General features: G+C 44.0%; 1 long non-coding RNA gene across 5 annotated transcripts; it reads right to left on the reverse strand.

The window, feature by feature from the left end:
- Window positions 1-35: 35 nt before the first annotated feature.
- Window positions 36-12,249, reverse strand: LOC123122660 (uncharacterized). 5 transcript variants are annotated; one of them, XR_006460336.1, is made up of 13 exons: window positions 12,002-12,249; window positions 11,294-11,550; window positions 10,985-11,210; window positions 10,635-10,889; window positions 10,441-10,549; window positions 9,823-9,918; window positions 9,239-9,464; window positions 8,817-9,001; window positions 7,932-8,735; window positions 3,224-3,994; window positions 2,653-3,112; window positions 1,261-1,438; window positions 36-565 (listed from the first exon to the last, which is right to left on the reverse strand). It is a non-coding gene; the product is annotated as an uncharacterized lncRNA (long non-coding RNA). The 5 variants fall into 5 exon arrangements; XR_006460337.1 differs by adding an exon at window positions 1,812-1,854 and having other exon boundaries at window positions 3,224-8,735; XR_006460335.1 differs by adding an exon at window positions 1,812-1,857 and having other exon boundaries at window positions 3,224-8,735.
- Between the last annotated feature and the right edge of the window lie 4,985 nt (window positions 12,250-17,234).

The following is a 17,234-nucleotide window of genomic DNA, read 5'->3' on the forward strand; positions in this document are numbered from 1 at the left end:
ACCACTCTGTATGCACACGGACACTGTCCAAAAAATTCAGAAATCGCCGCACCATTCATACAAGATTGATAACAGGTTCAACAGACATCTGAAGGAGTTTTTTCTAGTACTAACTCATAAACAAGCCAGGTTGCCATTATCATGACTACAGCATACAAAGACATACAGTAAGCCTGAAAACAACATACAACTAATAAGTGCACAATTCCCACACACATTTAGTTCCACAACACCATGGTGGTACGGCGCCTTCTCTCGGCTAGTTGTTGGGCGACCCATCTCTTTTCGCTTCTTTGGCGCCAACAATCCGGCGAGCCTGTCCCAGTCTCATTTGCCCAAGTAGCATCATCGTTCTGGTTTCCAATGGTTGCATCTCCACTTGCAAAAAGCTAATGGCCCTTGTTCTCGTAGCTTACTGACGATGGTCTTCCTTAGAGGTCTTGTACACAGCAGTGGTAATCCTCCCTGTTACCAAGCGTATTCCAGCCATACCGTCCCACCCGATCTGCAGACTCGAACCTACCTTGAATGCTAATCTATGTGATGCCCCGTGGGATACATGCATCTGATAAAAAGAGAAAAAGAAAAAGAAGGTGTCAGCTAGTGAGCAACAAAACTAGGACTGCTGTTAAAAAGATGGAAGTAGTTCTGACTAGCCGTAGCAGATACGGAAAAACTAGATAGGACTAACCATACCAGATCAAAATCAAAAACAGAAAACTGACAGCAAAACGAGGCTGCAGTTTGAGAGCTGAAAAGGAAAAAAAAAAGTGTAGTTGTGCTGCTAAGGTAGCCTTTTCGGAATGAAAAGAACAAAGAAATGTAGTAAGATAAAAATAATGTACTGAAGCAAGAAATCCCGAAAAAAGAATGAAGACTGAAAACTGATACTTGGGTGCCGATCCTTAAGGGCACTGAGAACTAACATTTCTCTGTTTTTCTCAATCTGTACTGACACCTCATTCAATAATCTACTGAAGCAAGAAATACTCAAAAGCATGTTTCTGGCCTATCCAGAAAAGCATAGTAGATTCGTAAAGGATTATCAAGAACAAAGCCATCAATCAATAAAAATGAGCAACCAAAAACTGAAAAGTTGTACATAAAATTCAGGTGGTTAGTGACAGAGAAACATAGTGTGCACTATAGACTGAAAAATTGTACCAAAATTTAAGGTTGACGGTTGACCTTAGCCTCACATTTATAAAACACATACGTACACGTCATGGTGATAAGCTCTTTCGTTACTGAGATGCCTACCAGCTTTGCCATCAGAATATAGAGGGCTTTTGATTTTTGGCTGCTATAGCCACTGAAAGTGACACCGCTTGAGCACCGCCGCTGGCTTGTTGGCGCCCCACGCAAAATATGATTTCACAGCATGTATCTGATAATGTTGTGACTCGACGCCACTGCAACCTCAATCAATCCATGGGATCTGAATGATGAAGAAAATAAAATGAAGACTCAGAAACTGAAATGATAAAGTGAATAATAGACTGAAAACACATAAACTGAATATAGACTGAAGAAACGACAATACTGACAGCCACTGATCAACTAAAAGAAAAATATGACTAAAAGAAGAACAATTAATTAAACTAAAGAAATCTAAAAAAGAAAAAAAAACTGATGTTTAGGCTCTATATCAAAAATTTACTAACAATTCGACAAAAAGTTTACAGAATGCCAGCCGTTATCTTGTCCCTTTCCGAATCATGCATGTTAGGTTGCAACGTCCTTAAAATCCGAAGACAAGAACGCTCTGCGTCAAACGATTGCTAAGGAAAACATCTGAACCAAGAGATTACCGCTCAACTTCTCCCCTCTCCCTCTTATGTTGACAGGCTTAGACTGCTAAAAAAGCAAAAAGGAAGAACTGAGGGACCGAACATGGACTAATGAATAAAGAGTGATGACAGAGAGTTAGCGCATGTAAATTGCAGATAGAGCAACGAACATAAAAGCTGAACACTAACAGAAATGGGGGGCTGAATAAATAGAAATGAACAATTAGATCATAAAATATCTGAAAGAGACTAACTATGGTCATATGAAGAGAATAACCAAAAATGGCAGATACTGAAGACATAAAGCACCCATTTTCAGAATGCAGAGAGCAATCAGCCTGCAAGCACAGCATAGCATCCTTTTTCTGAATGCAGAGACCAATCAGCACTTGCTCTAACTGTAGGATTTCTTCAGTCACGGCTTGTTTTACTTCCTAAATCCCTGAATCTATGATGTGATGCAAGTTGCCCTTCACTAACCTCTTGTTACACCCCGGCGCTTGGGGATTCATCTTCCCCGTTGATAGCACAGGAAACATTTAAGGATTTCAATAATTTGGGAAATATGCGCAGGAAGTTTGGGATAAAGCACAACAAAGCTTAACTGATGTTGTCATTTTGTCTCTGGTCTTATATTGGATTGTTATGAACTAATATATTTTTATTTGGGTAGTATGAAATAAAATGTTGTTATCTTGCTGCAGTTAACTGATGAACAAGCCAAAATAAATAAACCCATTGATAAAATTATGCTATTGCTCTTTTCCTTTTGATTCCGTGGCAGTGCACGGGCACTATGCTAGTCTTACGCAAACCAGATCGAAAGCAAATACGGTGGGTGACCAGCTATCTGTTGCCTTACCTTTTAGTCGGCTCCATTAGCCACTCCATCTCCACCCATAGATCTGGACTTACTAGTAGAATCTCTTCTCCCCAAGCTCGAATGCTCTATCGATTCGAAGTTGCAGCCGCCAGAGGTAGGAGATGGCCGGACAACCCCAATCCCCTCCACCTGCCACCCAATCTACTCATTTACTCCTCCGTCTGCTGAGTTAACGAAAAGCAAATTTCCTGATCCACGGATCAGGAAGAAAGTGGACGTCCTGAGCCACGACTCGACTCGTTGCCTTCGCCGACGTCTTCTCCTCCGTTTACATCTTGGCCCATAGCCCAGGTGTATTCTTTCATTTCCTTATTTACGGAAGCACTTCTATCTCTGCCAGCCATTTAGATTTAATGCATCGCATCCCAACATGCACCTCAACCGCTCTGATAAAGAGCACAGGTGTGCTCGCGATCAGAAACACCGCGTCCGAATGATACTAGGCAATACAAATGCGATAAATTAGTCTGGTTAGACAGCCAACTGGTAAATTCGACTTCCTACAACAAGAAAATTGAGTTCAATACGAGTGATATAAAGGTTACCGTACCTTAATTACTCTAGATTGATGTATGTGCTACAGAGTCGCGTCGATGGCCATGCCGACTGCTGGAGGTGCCCCTTGCGGTCCCGCTCCTCCGCAACATAGTCTCAGCCCAGCTACGTACGTGCCTCCGGTTGCATTGGATGAGGATGAAATGGGTAAGGACGCGCTTCATGCTCGACCGCAGATACGCTTGAGGACTCGTCCAGGGAACACCGAGTTTCAGCACCATAAAAAATATCCTCTAACTGGACCGTGTCACGGATATGTTCGACGCTTTTGTCTTTCGTTAAAGAGCAATCTTGTAAAACCTTCCATGCCCATTCAGCCAATCTTTCTCCTCCTCCAACGCCCACGGCAACCATGTCGGTTGTCAGCTCTAGCAGAACGACACTAAAACTATAGATATCGGTCTTCTAGAGCTCGCCCCTCCACTGTACTATTAGTATTTTGCAAAATTTGCATTCAGTTAGATTTCAACAGAAAGGTTTGAGACGCCTTGCTAGATTTGAGGTTCGGCCATGTAGCTGTGTGTCCCAAAAATGGCTGACCTATGGTGGGACTGGCGTGGATTGACAACCATTCGAGCAAGCCCAAAGTCGGCGATCTTGACATGGAACTCTGGGTCAACCAAAATGTTGGCTGACTTTATGTCCTGATGGATAATAGCCTGGTCAGCCTTGTCGGCCAGTCCAATGGCGTAGGGGCGCCCTTGCGGTCACAGCAGCGCAGCCAGTCGTCGAGGCTGCCCTTCTCCATGTGTTCGTAAACAAGCAGCTTGGCATCTTGGCTGAAGATGCTGCAAAGCTGCTTGATCGTGTTCTTGTTATTGATGCTCCCCAATGTCTTCACCTTCGAGTCAGACTGCTTGTGGTCTAGATTTCTAATGTTGCATACCTTCTTAACAGCCACTATTCCGCTGCTGCGATCCTCAAGAGACCATGACGGCCAGGGAGGTGGACACGGTACACCTTCCTAGACCCGCCGTTGCCGACAATGTTCTCCTCAGATATGTTGTTCAGCACGTCGGATTCCGTGAAGTCCAGAGGTGTGAATGGTGTCATTTTCTAATCAGTCACAACTTCTTTCACCACTTGTGTGTTCTTCCGACAGAAGAGTAGCCATATGGCGATGCTCATGCAAGTGATGATGATAGTGACACCGAGCACTAACAAGACTATCATACACTTCTGGAGATGGGTGCCTCCGTGGAATTTTGGGAGATTTATCCTCAATCCCCACTTGGCACAAAGCCCACGGTTTCGAAGGAAGCCGCGGTTGTACTTTGCACTTCGCAGAGAGAGGGGCAACTTCCCATTGAGTTGGTTATAAATGACAAATTGTGGGATGCAACTGAATGGTTGCCGAAGTAAGGCGGAATATTGCATGTTAGCTCGTTGTTGGACAAATTAAGGATTACCAGTGATGAAATCATCTCAATGCTCCATGACGGTATTGCACTTGATATACGATTGTTGCTGAGGTCAAGTGATTTGAGATTCCGCAATGATTCAATTGATGTTGGTATGGATCCAGGTATCTTGTTCCCACTTAGTGACAATTCAGAAAGTATGTGGATATTGCTTCTGTTGACATGTAGCTCTCCCGGGAGTTGGTTATTCTACACCATCAACACCAATAGCCCAATCTCAAATGTCAGGGTCGAGTCAGAGAAATGGTTGTTCTGCATCTCAATTTGAGAGATATTCGAAGATATCTCTATCGGCATAGTGCTAGTGATGTTGTTGTCCGATATTAGCAATGTATGCACCGATGGCAACAACCATATATTCACCTGAAACTTCCCAGAGAAGTTGTTGTTGCTGTTGTTGTTGTCGAGCATAATGTTATCCAGCGATAGGCAGTTGCCAATGCTCCGGGTGCTCGTCGGAGAAGCTGTTGTTAGAAACTACAAAGTTGAATAGTTTCTCATAGGTGCATAACTTCTCCGGTAGCGAGCCAGACAAGTTGTTGTAGTCCTCAAAATTTCCAAGCGGCGAGTGCTTCCCAAGTTGTGGTACCTCACTCGAGATCATATTGTCGAACAACTGGATGTATTGGAGTTTGGGAATGAGGCCAATGATTATGGAGATGGGGCCTATGAACTCGTTGTTGTATAGGATGATAATGGTTAGTTTCTTGAGTGTCCCAAAGTCTTCTAGTATGCAGCCAGCAAGTTTGTTTTCCAACAAGTCTATTTTAATCAAATTCACCGCAGTGATGTTGCATGGCAACTTCCCGTTGAGTACATTGTCATACAAGTACGAGATCTCGAGCTTTTGGTGCTGCCAAATCCAGACGAGGATCGAACCACTGATTTGTTGCCCCACATGTCCAAAATGGTTAGTTCCTTTAGGCTTGAGAATGCCTCTGGAATCTCGCCGGTGAAGCCATTCGTGTCAAGAAGTAGGTTCTGAAGTGCCTAGTGCTTGGCCATCGCCGTCGGCAGAACACTACAGAAGAACTTGTTAGTCAGGCAGAGAAGCTTCATGGATGGCGACAGCTGGCTGATATCATGAGTAAGCACTAATGGAAGCTGTTATAGTAGATATCAAGGTATCGTAGCCAGGAGTAAGCGTAGAACGTGATGCCCGGGAATCTCACAGTGAGCTTGTTGTATGAAAAGTCGAGGTGGATCAGGTACTTGAGGTTGCACACAGATGGAGGGATGCTGCCGATAAAATTCTAACGCTTGAAGGAAATCCATGTAACTAGGCCTCCACCTACTACAACGCAGCTGACACCTGTGTGGCAATCGCTGGAGGCCTAGTTACGGCGATTCATTCAAGCGTTTGAATCTTACCGGCAGCATCCCTCCGTCTGTGTGCAACCTCAAGTACCTGATCCACCTTGACTTTTCATACAACAAGCTCACTGGGAGATTCCCCGACATCATGCTCTACGCCTGCTCTTGGCTTCGGTACCTTGATCTCTCCTACAATGGCTTCCATGGATTCCTTCCTCAAGACATTAGCCGGTTATAACCATCTATGAAGCACCTCACCCTAACTAACAACAACTTTAGTGCAGTTCTGCCGATGCCGATGGCCGAGCTTTCAACACTCCATAACCCGCTTCTTGACACGAATGGCTTCACCGACGAGATTCTAGAGGCATTCTCAAGCCTAAAGGAACTAATCATGTTGGACCTATGGGGCAACAAGCTCAGTGGTTCAATCCCCGTCTGGATTTGGCAGCACCAAAAGTTCGGGATCTTGTACGTGTATGACAATGGACTCATCGAGGAGCTGTCATGCAACATCACTACGGTGAATTTGATTAAGAAAGACTTGTCGGGAAACAAACTCACCGGCTGCATACCAGAAGACTTTGGGACTCTCAAGAAACTAACCATTATCATCATATACAACAATGAGTTCATATGCCCCATCCCTGGAAGCATTGACCTCATTCCCAACCTCCAATACATCCAGTTGTTTGACAATATGCTCTCGAGTGAGGTGCCACAAGAACTTGGGAAGCACTCTCCGCTTGGAAATATTGAGGTCTACAACAAAAACTTGTCTAGCTCACCACTGCAGGAGTTATGCGCTCATGGGAAACTATTCAACATAGTAGTTTCTAACAACAGCTTCTCTGGCGAGCTCTCGGTGAGCATTGGCAATTGCCTCTCGCTGGATAAAACATTATGCTCGGTAATAACTTCCGAGGGATGTTTCTGGTGAATATATGGTGGTTGCCGTTGGTGCATACAGTGCTAATGTCGGACAACTTCACTGGCTCTATGTCGAAAGAGAGATCTTTGAATATCTCTCGAATTGAGATGCAAAACAACCACTTCTCCAGCTCGATCTCGACGTTTGGAACTAGGCTATTGGTGTTGATGGTGCAGAATAACTAACTCCGGGGAGAGCTACCTTTCAGCATGAGCAATCTCCACATGCTTTCTGAATTGTCACTAAATGGGAACAAGGTACCTGGATCCATACCAACATCAATTAAATTGTTGCAAAATCTCAAATCACTTGACCTCAGCAACAATCGTATATCAGGTGCAATACCGGCACGGAGCATTGAGACAATTTCATCACTGGTAGTCCTTGATTTGTCCAACAACGAGCTAACAAGCAAAATTCGGCATGTACTTCGGCAACCATTCAATTGCGTCCCTCAATTTGTCATTTAACCAACTCAATGGGGAGGCGTTCCTCTCTCTGCAAAGTGCAAAGTACAACCGCAGCTTCCTTGGAAACCATGGGCTTTGTGCCAAGTGGGACTTGAGGATAAATCTCCTAAAATACCACGGAGGCACCCACCTCCATAAGTGTGTGATAATCTTGTTAGTGCTCGATGTCATGGTTATCATCGCTTCCATGAGCATGATCATATGGCTGCTCTTCCGGCGTTGGAAGAACACACAAGTGGTGAAAGAAGTCGTGACTGATTGGAAAATGACACCATTCACACCTCTAGACTTCACGAAATCCAGCGTGGTCAACAACACATCTGAGGAGAACATTATCCTCAACAGCGGGTCTGGAAAGGTGTACCGTGTCCACTTCCTAGCCTTGATGGTGCCACTAAGGATCGCAATAGCAGAATAGTGGCTGTCAAGAAGATTTGCAACATGGGAAATCCGGACCGCAAACCGTTCAACTCGGAGGTGAAGACATTGGGGAGCATCAATCACAAGAACACCAAGCTGCTTTGCAGCATCTCCAGCTAAGATGCCAAGCTGCTTGTTTACGAGCACTTGGAGAAGGGCAACTTCGACGACTGGCTGCACCACCGTTACCGCGAGGGCGCCCCTGCACCATTGTACATGCCGAGGAGGCCGACCATCGCTATTGATGCAGCCTTGGGTCTGAACTACATCCACCAAGTGTGCGGACAGGCTATTATCCACTGGGACATCAAGTCAGACAACATTTTGCTTGACCCAAAGTTCCATGCCAAGATCGCCGACTTTGGGCTTACTCGAATGGTTGTCAACCTAGGCGAGTCCCAGCACATGTCAGCCATTTGTGGTACACACAGGTACATGACCCTTGGTGAGTCTCAAATCCAGCAAGGCATCTCGAACATTTTCATTGAACGCTTACTAAATGCAACTTTTGCAGAATACTTTCAGTACAATGGAAAGGCGAGCAAGAAGACTGACATCTACAGCTTTGGTGTCGTTCTGCTAGAGCTGACAACCGGCGTGGTTGCCAAGGGCATTGGAGGTGGAGAAAGCTTGGGTGAATGGGCATGGAAGGTGTTACAGGATGCTATTTAACCAAAGACAAAATTGGCAAGCATATCCGCGACTCGGCTCACTTGGAGGATATCTTTGTGGTGCTAAAACTCAGTGTATCCTACACGAGTCCTCAGGCGCATCTGTGCAGAGCACGAAGCACATCCTTACCAGGCTCATGCTCATCCAGTGTGACTGGAGGCACATACGTTCAGAGGCTGGGGCTAAGCCCATGTTGTGGATCAGCTTTTGTCATCCTTATTTACATAGCTCTCTTAATATATAGTGTAACTTCTCCGATGCCAAGAATTTTTTTTAACACTGATGGGCAAGGAAGAAGACAGGTATATGAATGTCATAAGACGCAAAGTACAATGCAGATCATAGGTAGGTAATATTTACCGTGGTTTCCAGGAATCATAAAAACACTGTGATCGGCTATACTGCCTGAGCTCATAAACTCCAAGAGGAAGTTCAGGTTTTTCCAATGTTATGTGTTCAGGCGTATACCAAGCAGGAGGCCGGAGAGCATAATCAAAAGGGCGGAAAAACACTGCTCATATGTAAATGAGCATGGATTTGGATATCTGCAAAAGAAAGGAACAAATCAACATACTTTTGAAGAGCTTATTCCAACATCAACATGGAAAAATCAAATTCAATATAACAAGCTGGCAAAAACAATCAATATATGGCATCATCCATGTACGGAATGCAACTCATGATAAACTAGCATATGACAAGCAAAACATTTACTAGTCATTGATCAGGAAACATGAACTTAAAACTTCAAATGATGTAAACGATCAAAGTATGCAGCATACATGAGGTTTCCACCAATTAGTAGTTTTCCACGGGGAAATATAAGCCTCGAATCATCAGATTTTACACTAAAGAATGCTGAGCAAGTAAGTGTGCTGTAGCATATGTAGAGTTGCCCCCATCGCCGGTATCTGCAATGAAGTCAAACCAAAGTTCGTCTTTTCCATCAAGATGATTGTACAAAAGGTAGCTGCTCTTAGATTCGTCTGGACCTTTGTTCATAGCAGCCTGGTTAGGTTAGAAAAGAAATGTCAATGTTTTAACAGAACAATAGGCTCAACTAGGGACTGTAAAAATAAAAAACAATGTGAAAGCAATTTAGAGCACAAGACCGAAATTCTAGGAAGGAGGGTATTCTGAGACAAGGAAAGACTGCAAGGAAACAAAAAACTAGACCAACATGAGGACTCAAGCCTTGAAATCACAGGCATGTACCTGCATCATACGCATGTCCAATCGACCAACAAAAAGTGTGACTGATATCATCAGGTTGAAAACAGTTTTAAGCAAATATATCGACAAATAGTCAGCCATTTTTATAAGATCAAGTGGATAATAAGAGCTTATGTATAGATCTAGAACATACCCAGAATACCAAGGAACCATGTCCTCAAAATCCGGTTTCAACAGTTTCTTCAGATTCTCATACTCCGAAATTGTTAAAGGATGATTTAGAGCCCATCTATACAACAATTCAAGAAAGGGAACAACGAGAATGAATGAGTCAGTTATATTGAGCATCTTTTTCTGGCCTGTTTTTTTATCTGCTAGTCAAACATGTGAAAAAACACAAATAAAGTGGTCATCATCATGTCCAACTCTTCAGTACCCTAATAAGTAATAATGACCTGGGGATATCTTACTCAGTCACAACATGTTATTCACTAAAGTATATTCATGTGACGTATAGGTAATAAACTGAATGCAACACCTTTTAGATTCTTAAGGGGCCATGGACATTGAAAACCATATTATAGTTCTGTTTAGATGAAATCATAACGAACATATTGCATTTCCTTTTCATCATCATAAGTTCCCTCTTAAGATGACAGAATGCAAACTTATCTGTTGACTTCTTTATATAATACAACAGCAAAAACAAGGCCTTTAGTCCCAAACAAGTTGGGGTAGGCATGTTGACTTGTTTATAATACATCAAAAAATTCTTATCTACCAGAAGGATGTGTTCAGACAGTAGGCATACCCAGTTGACCGCTCCACGACATAATTGGCCATGTAAGACCAATGAATGTAACCCACAAAGAGTAGACAGGTGAAATGATGTTGGAGTGTTCAGATCCATTGGAAGCTAACTGGAGCAAACATACAAGATAAAAATAGAACAGTAAATAAACAGAAGAGATATCCAAGCACGAACAGAAGGTGAAGTATACTAACTTCTCCATAAATGGCCCATTTCCATAGAAGTGGGTAATCACTGGCAGAGCCAACCGGAGCAAACCAGGACGAGCAAATCTGGCCCTTAAGCTTATGCATAGGCAATTGCTTTGAAATCAGTCTCTTGTCCTCATTTTGCTTTCTCCATAGTGAAAATGCAACCAAGCTAGCAGTTCTACGATCAAAAGATTGGTCCCTTGAAAGAGTCCTGTTACTACAGTGGCTGTAGAACACGCAGCAAGCTATACTTATCACCTGTGATGTGACAGAAAATGCAAATCTTAGAAAAGTCACACGTATATAAAGAAGATGAACGGAACACCTGAACCATTGTATGCCAAAAATCTTACTGCACAATTTTGGACTATAGTAAGCATCTCTGGCTTTTTCTGTGCCATGCGAGAAACTAAGATCCAAATACCAGAGTCCAAGAAATATGACGTGGAAGATGATAAAGAAAACTAGAGAGGAAATATAAACAGCGAGGAAGAGGGAAAGATTCATCCTCAAATCCAACCCCATTGACTGAAAACTAGGGCGATGGTTAATGCGGCCAAGAATATCCAAGCAACGTACCTGCATTCAGAAACAGCCTCAGGTAACTAATACATGTTGTTTTACTTAAAATTATCTTTTCACAGACTCAAGAGATTGCTTACCAACGACTAAAGTTTGAATAGTCTGGCTTGATAGTCTTTCTAATCATGAAATGTCTCGAGTTCTTATGTGGGTATGGGTATCCATGAGTCAGAATGGTCCTAACCCTCTCCATTTTAAGGGATTCAACCAGACGACCAGAGGGCTGCTTATGGAGCTTTTCTATTCCCATAAAAATAACTGTTCACCAAGTTGGTGATAGTTCATACTCCTATTCAAAGCAACCAAGTCGGTGAAACTTCCAGAACCGTGGCCAGATCTGCATGCATAAAGAAACAATTGTCACAATCTGACTAAATGGAGATAAGAAAAACCAACTTGTGAAAGAAATCACAAATCCTAAACCCTAAACCCTAAACCCAAAGAGACAGACAAATAAAGGGAGTAGCAATCTCGTTTATATACAAATACTACATAGTACACAGTATCTAGGAGAGGAACATAGATCGTAGTAACCCCTTTTGTTTTGGGTCCCCTGGATCGATATGCCGGCGACGAACTTGAGAAAGCACAGCGAGTAAACAACACAGGTATCCAGGAGGAGAAACTGACACTATGATAACTAAACTAAACTGGTGGGGGAGGTGTAGAAAGCAGAGCTGAATTGCGCGCGCGCGCGCACAAAAGCTCTGTCCCAAGATCCGCGGCCCTAAGCCCCTAACCCCAATCCAAGCAAGACGGAACAGCAGCAGGAAAGGGAGGTGGCTTACCAAGTAAGTAACGATGATCCGGGAAGCAGGGGACGAACGCCTCTGGCCTGTGGTGAAATTCAATTCGGGAAGGTGGGGAAATCTTTGGCAGAGGAATCTGCCCTCCCCGCTGCGCCTTCTCTGGTCATGTAATGTATGTAGCTTGCCGGCCGGGTGAGTGCGGTGGCGGTACAGTGGTGGTGTCACGTCCGAATAAAGCAGCAGCAGCAGCAGCATCCTAATCTCAATCTCTGGTTGGTCGGCGTCCGGAGCCAAACTCTCTTCACTTTTGATACAGGATACAGCAAGGGTCCATTCGGTGGGGGTGAGGGAACAAGACAGTACAGTAGGTGAGATGCTGAGAGAACAGGAGGTGAAAGTTCAGAGCCTCTCCTGCTAATCCACATCTAGTCTACACTCTAGACTTATAGTACCTTCCATCCGTCTATCGACACGTCGACCATGGAAGCTTTATTCCTCTTTCCTTTTGCACACATGGCTTGTCTCGGCATTATTCCCTCTCCTCTCGCACTGCACTGGTTCCATGCATGTTTTTCGGTACTCAGCGAAAATGCATACCGCCTGAGCCCTAAGCTTAAGAATGGCCAAATGATTCAACTTGTTCACAACATTAGTAGTAATCTTGATAGGCATATATAGTGCTCCTGGCCTTCTATTTTTGTTTTGTTTTTTCTAATGTTTGACCCATCTGCAGGTTTTTACAGTGGAATTAGTCCAGGTGTTACTGGTTCACTTGCTACAGCTACAACATATTTTGCTGTTATTCTCTTGAATCCGCTAAGACATGGCTGGACCACGCTAATCCCAATCTAAGAGGTCATTTTTATTGCTAAAGGAATTGGTGAGGATTTTGGTGGCACTTTGCTTTGGCATTGTGATTGTGATGTACTACCTGATTACGTAAACTCTGTGCTGGCTAGTACCCCGCAAAAAAAAACTCTATCGTGGCTAGCGATTAAGTGCTTGGAGCATCGTTTTCAGACTTTCAGTTTGGTCGCTATCTGGATGCGGATCGTGGGTGTAGTTCCTGGTGTCCAAGCCTTGTTTGCGTTGTTCATTGCAACTATGTACAGGGTATTCTCTTGTAATAAATTTAGACGCAACTCTTCAAAACTTCTGATGTAATATTTTTATTCTGTTTGGTTCAGTGGTTGTGAGTTGGTTGCAGAAATTTGCCAATTCGTTAAATCTTGCCATGATCAGGTATAAATTATGTAGATATTCATACAAACCAAAATCCCTTGATATTGCAGGCTGAGAAGAATCCGAAACCCAGTATATTCCATACCACCAATTCAGTTAAATCTTGCCATGATCCAACTCTTCAACTGACTCAACTGACATGATAGAAGTTACAACAATAATAACTACCAGGTTGTCTTTTTAATACTTACTAAACTATCAACTTGGCCCTCTGACCTTTACTCCTCTGTTAGTGACAAGATGATACGCTTGTTGGAGGTGGCTGCTGCTGCGGACTCCACGTAACATTCCTGGTTTATTGGTCCCATTAGTATTTTGTGCCAAACTTTGACTATAAATTTAACTAAGAAATTAATAATGCATGTCACCAAAAACTGTATCGTTGGATTTGTATTCGAATATAGTTTCAGATGATATTATTTTTGGTTACGGCATTAACATTTTGTTAGTTAAATCTTAGGTCAAAATTTAGCACAAAATGCGAAGGGGACCAATAAACCACGACGGATGTAGTAGCTATTACTCCTCAACTCAGTGGTGCAGGAATATTTGCCATGTGACCCTCACGTGTCACTTGTCGGTTACACACAGGATGTCTACCATTGAGAGCCTATCTATTACACGCAGATGCGCTTGTTTGGGCTTGAGCTCGTATTCATGTTTTTCGGCTTGAATTTGTATCCCTGATGCATCCCATTCATAGCCTACTAATATTGAATGTCATGAAGAAGTACTAATACGCTTCATCCTCCACTCAAAAAAAGAAAAAACGCTCCATCCACCATCATCCTCATATATGCAGCTGGCTAATCTCTCTTATGCATTCAACTCAACTAGACGAGAGGTGTTGATCCATGCTATGGCACACCAAGCTCGAAAGCCAAACAAAAATACTAGTGAAGGATCATTGTGTAGCAGTAGCAGTGCAAGCATATACCATGTGACGACGCGGTAATAAGTTTAAACAGAATTTTGAGCTACTCGTATCAACTTTAGGTCAAAAAGAAACTGATCCTGGTGGGAGTTGTACCAACGATGATGATGCGCGCAAATGGGTTTAATTATGAAATGTAATGATGCAATGTGATTGACAAACACAGAGAGTGGTCGTGGCCGACGAATGATGATGATAATTCGTGGACACAAAAAATATTAGTACTAGTACCCACGCGTGGGTCGTCTTTGGAATTGGAATGCACGCATGTGGAGTGATTTTTGCTTTTTTGTGGCGAAGAGAACGCATGCTAGCTTGTTGAGAGCAATACTTTGAACGAAGTTTGTAAAACAAACGTTAGCATAATGTTAATCCTTGTGCATGTTTTCTTTTGGAATATGCTTATGCATGTTGTTGTGGTGCGCTCCCAGGAAAAACACATCTAGTGAAGCCCCTCAGTCGCCCCTCCTCTGGGAAACACTGTTCCCGTGCGGCCGCGCTAGCCGCACCGGAGTGCCGCCGCCCACTCCCATGCCTCCCCCATCCCTGCCCCTCCTCCCGTCGCTACCGGCATCGTCGCCGGGCAAAGTCCTGGTGGCGTGGCGGTGGAGGAGCTTCCTCGATCGACGCCCTGGCATGGGTGGCACGGATCTCGTGGCGGCGGGCCTCCCTGCCGCGGCGCCGCAGATCTCGCAGCGGTGGCGGCGCCGGCACCAGCACCGGCCAAGGTTTTGATGGTGACGCGGGACAGTGACGACCAGCAAACCTCGGTGAGCATCTTCGGCGACTGGTGACAGCAGCGGTTGGCGGTGGTGAGCAGGGCCTGATCTGGTACAACATGGACGGCCTGTGACCATTGTTGCGCTTGCTGCATCACCATGTCTCCAACGAAGGTACGCAGAGGAACTCATGGACTGTCTAGGGCAGCGGTCCCGGGCATGGTGCACTAGTAGAAAACGGAGCTTTATTAATGTTTCATAAGGGCCTTTAGTGCCGGTTCTGCAACCGGCACTAAAGGGTGGAGACTAAAGCCCCCCCTTTAGTCCTGGTTTAACACGAACTGCCACTAAAGGCCCACCACGTGGCGCGAGCCCGCGCCGTGGTGTGGGGGACCTTTAGTCCCGGTTGGTAACACCAACCGGTACTAAAGTTTTTTTTTGTTTTTTTTTGAATTTTTTGATTCTTTTTTGATTTTTAATTTTCTGAATTATTTGACGATTTAGTCTCTAATCACCCCTCATAACTGCTGAAGTGTGGACCACTCATTCCAAATCGTCCAACTTCCCGGCCGGTCACCCATCCTCTCACTACTCCAGACTGAGCATGCTTAACTTCCGAGTTCTATTCCCCCTAGTTTCCAAGTCTGCACTTGTTGTTTTCCTGACAATAGTAAGTTGCCAATCCTATTAACCCTCAGGAGTTTAGCTTGAGCATTAGGTCACACGTTTCACCGTTTGAGTTTGAAACTATTATTCTAAAAACAATAATTATTTAGTAACACTAATATTTCTTGAATAAGTAGTTTGATCACAGTTTGACCAAAATTCAAAAAAACTGAAATTTAAGCATATCTTTTTTTCCGTTTAGAATTTGAGGATTCTAAAAATTTGCAAAACGGCCTACGGCCGTCAAAATCAGATGCGGATTTTTGTGCTGAATATTTTGATATATTATACGTTTTTTTCTACATTGTATGCAAAAGATATAGTCATTTTACTTTTTCATCACACTTTTTTACAAAACATGTCCAAATTTAAGTTTTTAAATTTTCCTAACTAGTAGATGTAGTAACATAACTACATCTCGAAGGATTTTAATTTTTGAAGTTTTTATCATTTCCTTTTCTTTTTTTCAAAACTGAAATGGCGATACACCGAAGGGGGGGGGGGGGGGTAGAGTTTGAAAATTGCCATATAGTGCCGGTTTGTGTCTTCAACCGGGACTATAGATTAAGACCCCTTTAGTGCCGGTTTGTGACACAAACCGGGACTAAAGGTCTAACCTGTAGTCCCAGTTTGTGTCGACCAGTACTAAAGGTTCAACACGAACCGGCACTAATGCCTAGCCATTCGAACCGGCGACCATTAGTGCCGGTTCAGTTACAAACCGGGACTAATGTACTTCACATTAGGCCCTTTTTCTACTAGTGGAGGTGGTGGCCTCCTCCTTCTTCGGGGGCGGTCGGGGCCGTTGGGCGGCGGATGGCGGCATGGGGGCGTGCTGGTCTGTTTTGAAGAATAAAGGTGGTATGGCCCTGCGGTTCTTCGTGCACCAAGGCGTCGATCTGCTTCAAGTATGCCTCCTCGATTTGGCCGCCGTCGAGTTCCGGTCTTCCTCTCGGAGATTTCCACAGTTTAGCGTAGGGCGCTATTGGATATCTAGAGCGGAATTGATGCGGTCGCACGCTCCCTTATCATCAGCTAGAGTGGCTTCATTTGGGCGAGGCGCAAAGCTTCGCCTTCTTGTCGGTACCATGGAACATGTCTTAATATAGATTTTCATGAAACTGACAAAGGTGGAGAAATCATGGTGGCTGCGATCCGAGGTTGGAATTGGCAGTGAGGGTACTGGTTGTGTTGAAGACAATGCGGCACAGGTTCTCCCTGTGTGTCGGGTGTTTGGTGACTTGCAACAGCAGCCTTGGCAAGCGGGGGTGGCAACATAGGTGGCTACATTCTTGGTGGTGCTCCTCGAGTATCGAGCCACGATTTCCATGGTGTAAATCCAAGGTTTGGCCTTCATTGGTTGTACCTGGCAATCGTCTTGTTGAAGGCATTATTCTGGAACTCGGACTTTCTCTAGGGTGAAAACCTAAGATTTTCGATCAGGCGACGACAATACTTGTGCTTTTTTTCCTTACTGGAGGCGTCGGTTTTGGAGAATCTCGTTTGTAGTACTGCTGTTGTCTTCGGTGGTGGTTAGAGTGCTACTGTTACGAGTGGTTCAACACCGTGACAGGATCTTTGTTTTCTTTCTTCTTTTTTAATTTATTTTATTTCTTGGATGTGTGCATCCCTGATGTCTTTGGACATTTTATTGGCGCAGAGGTTGGGTGTATTTTGGTATCATCGTGATATTAATATATTCCTCTATAAA

The sequence above is a fragment of the Triticum aestivum genome, chromosome 5D (genome assembly GCF_018294505.1).
Source record: "Triticum aestivum cultivar Chinese Spring chromosome 5D, IWGSC CS RefSeq v2.1, whole genome shotgun sequence".
In the NCBI taxonomy this organism is placed as follows: domain Eukaryota; kingdom Viridiplantae; phylum Streptophyta; class Magnoliopsida; order Poales; family Poaceae; genus Triticum; species Triticum aestivum.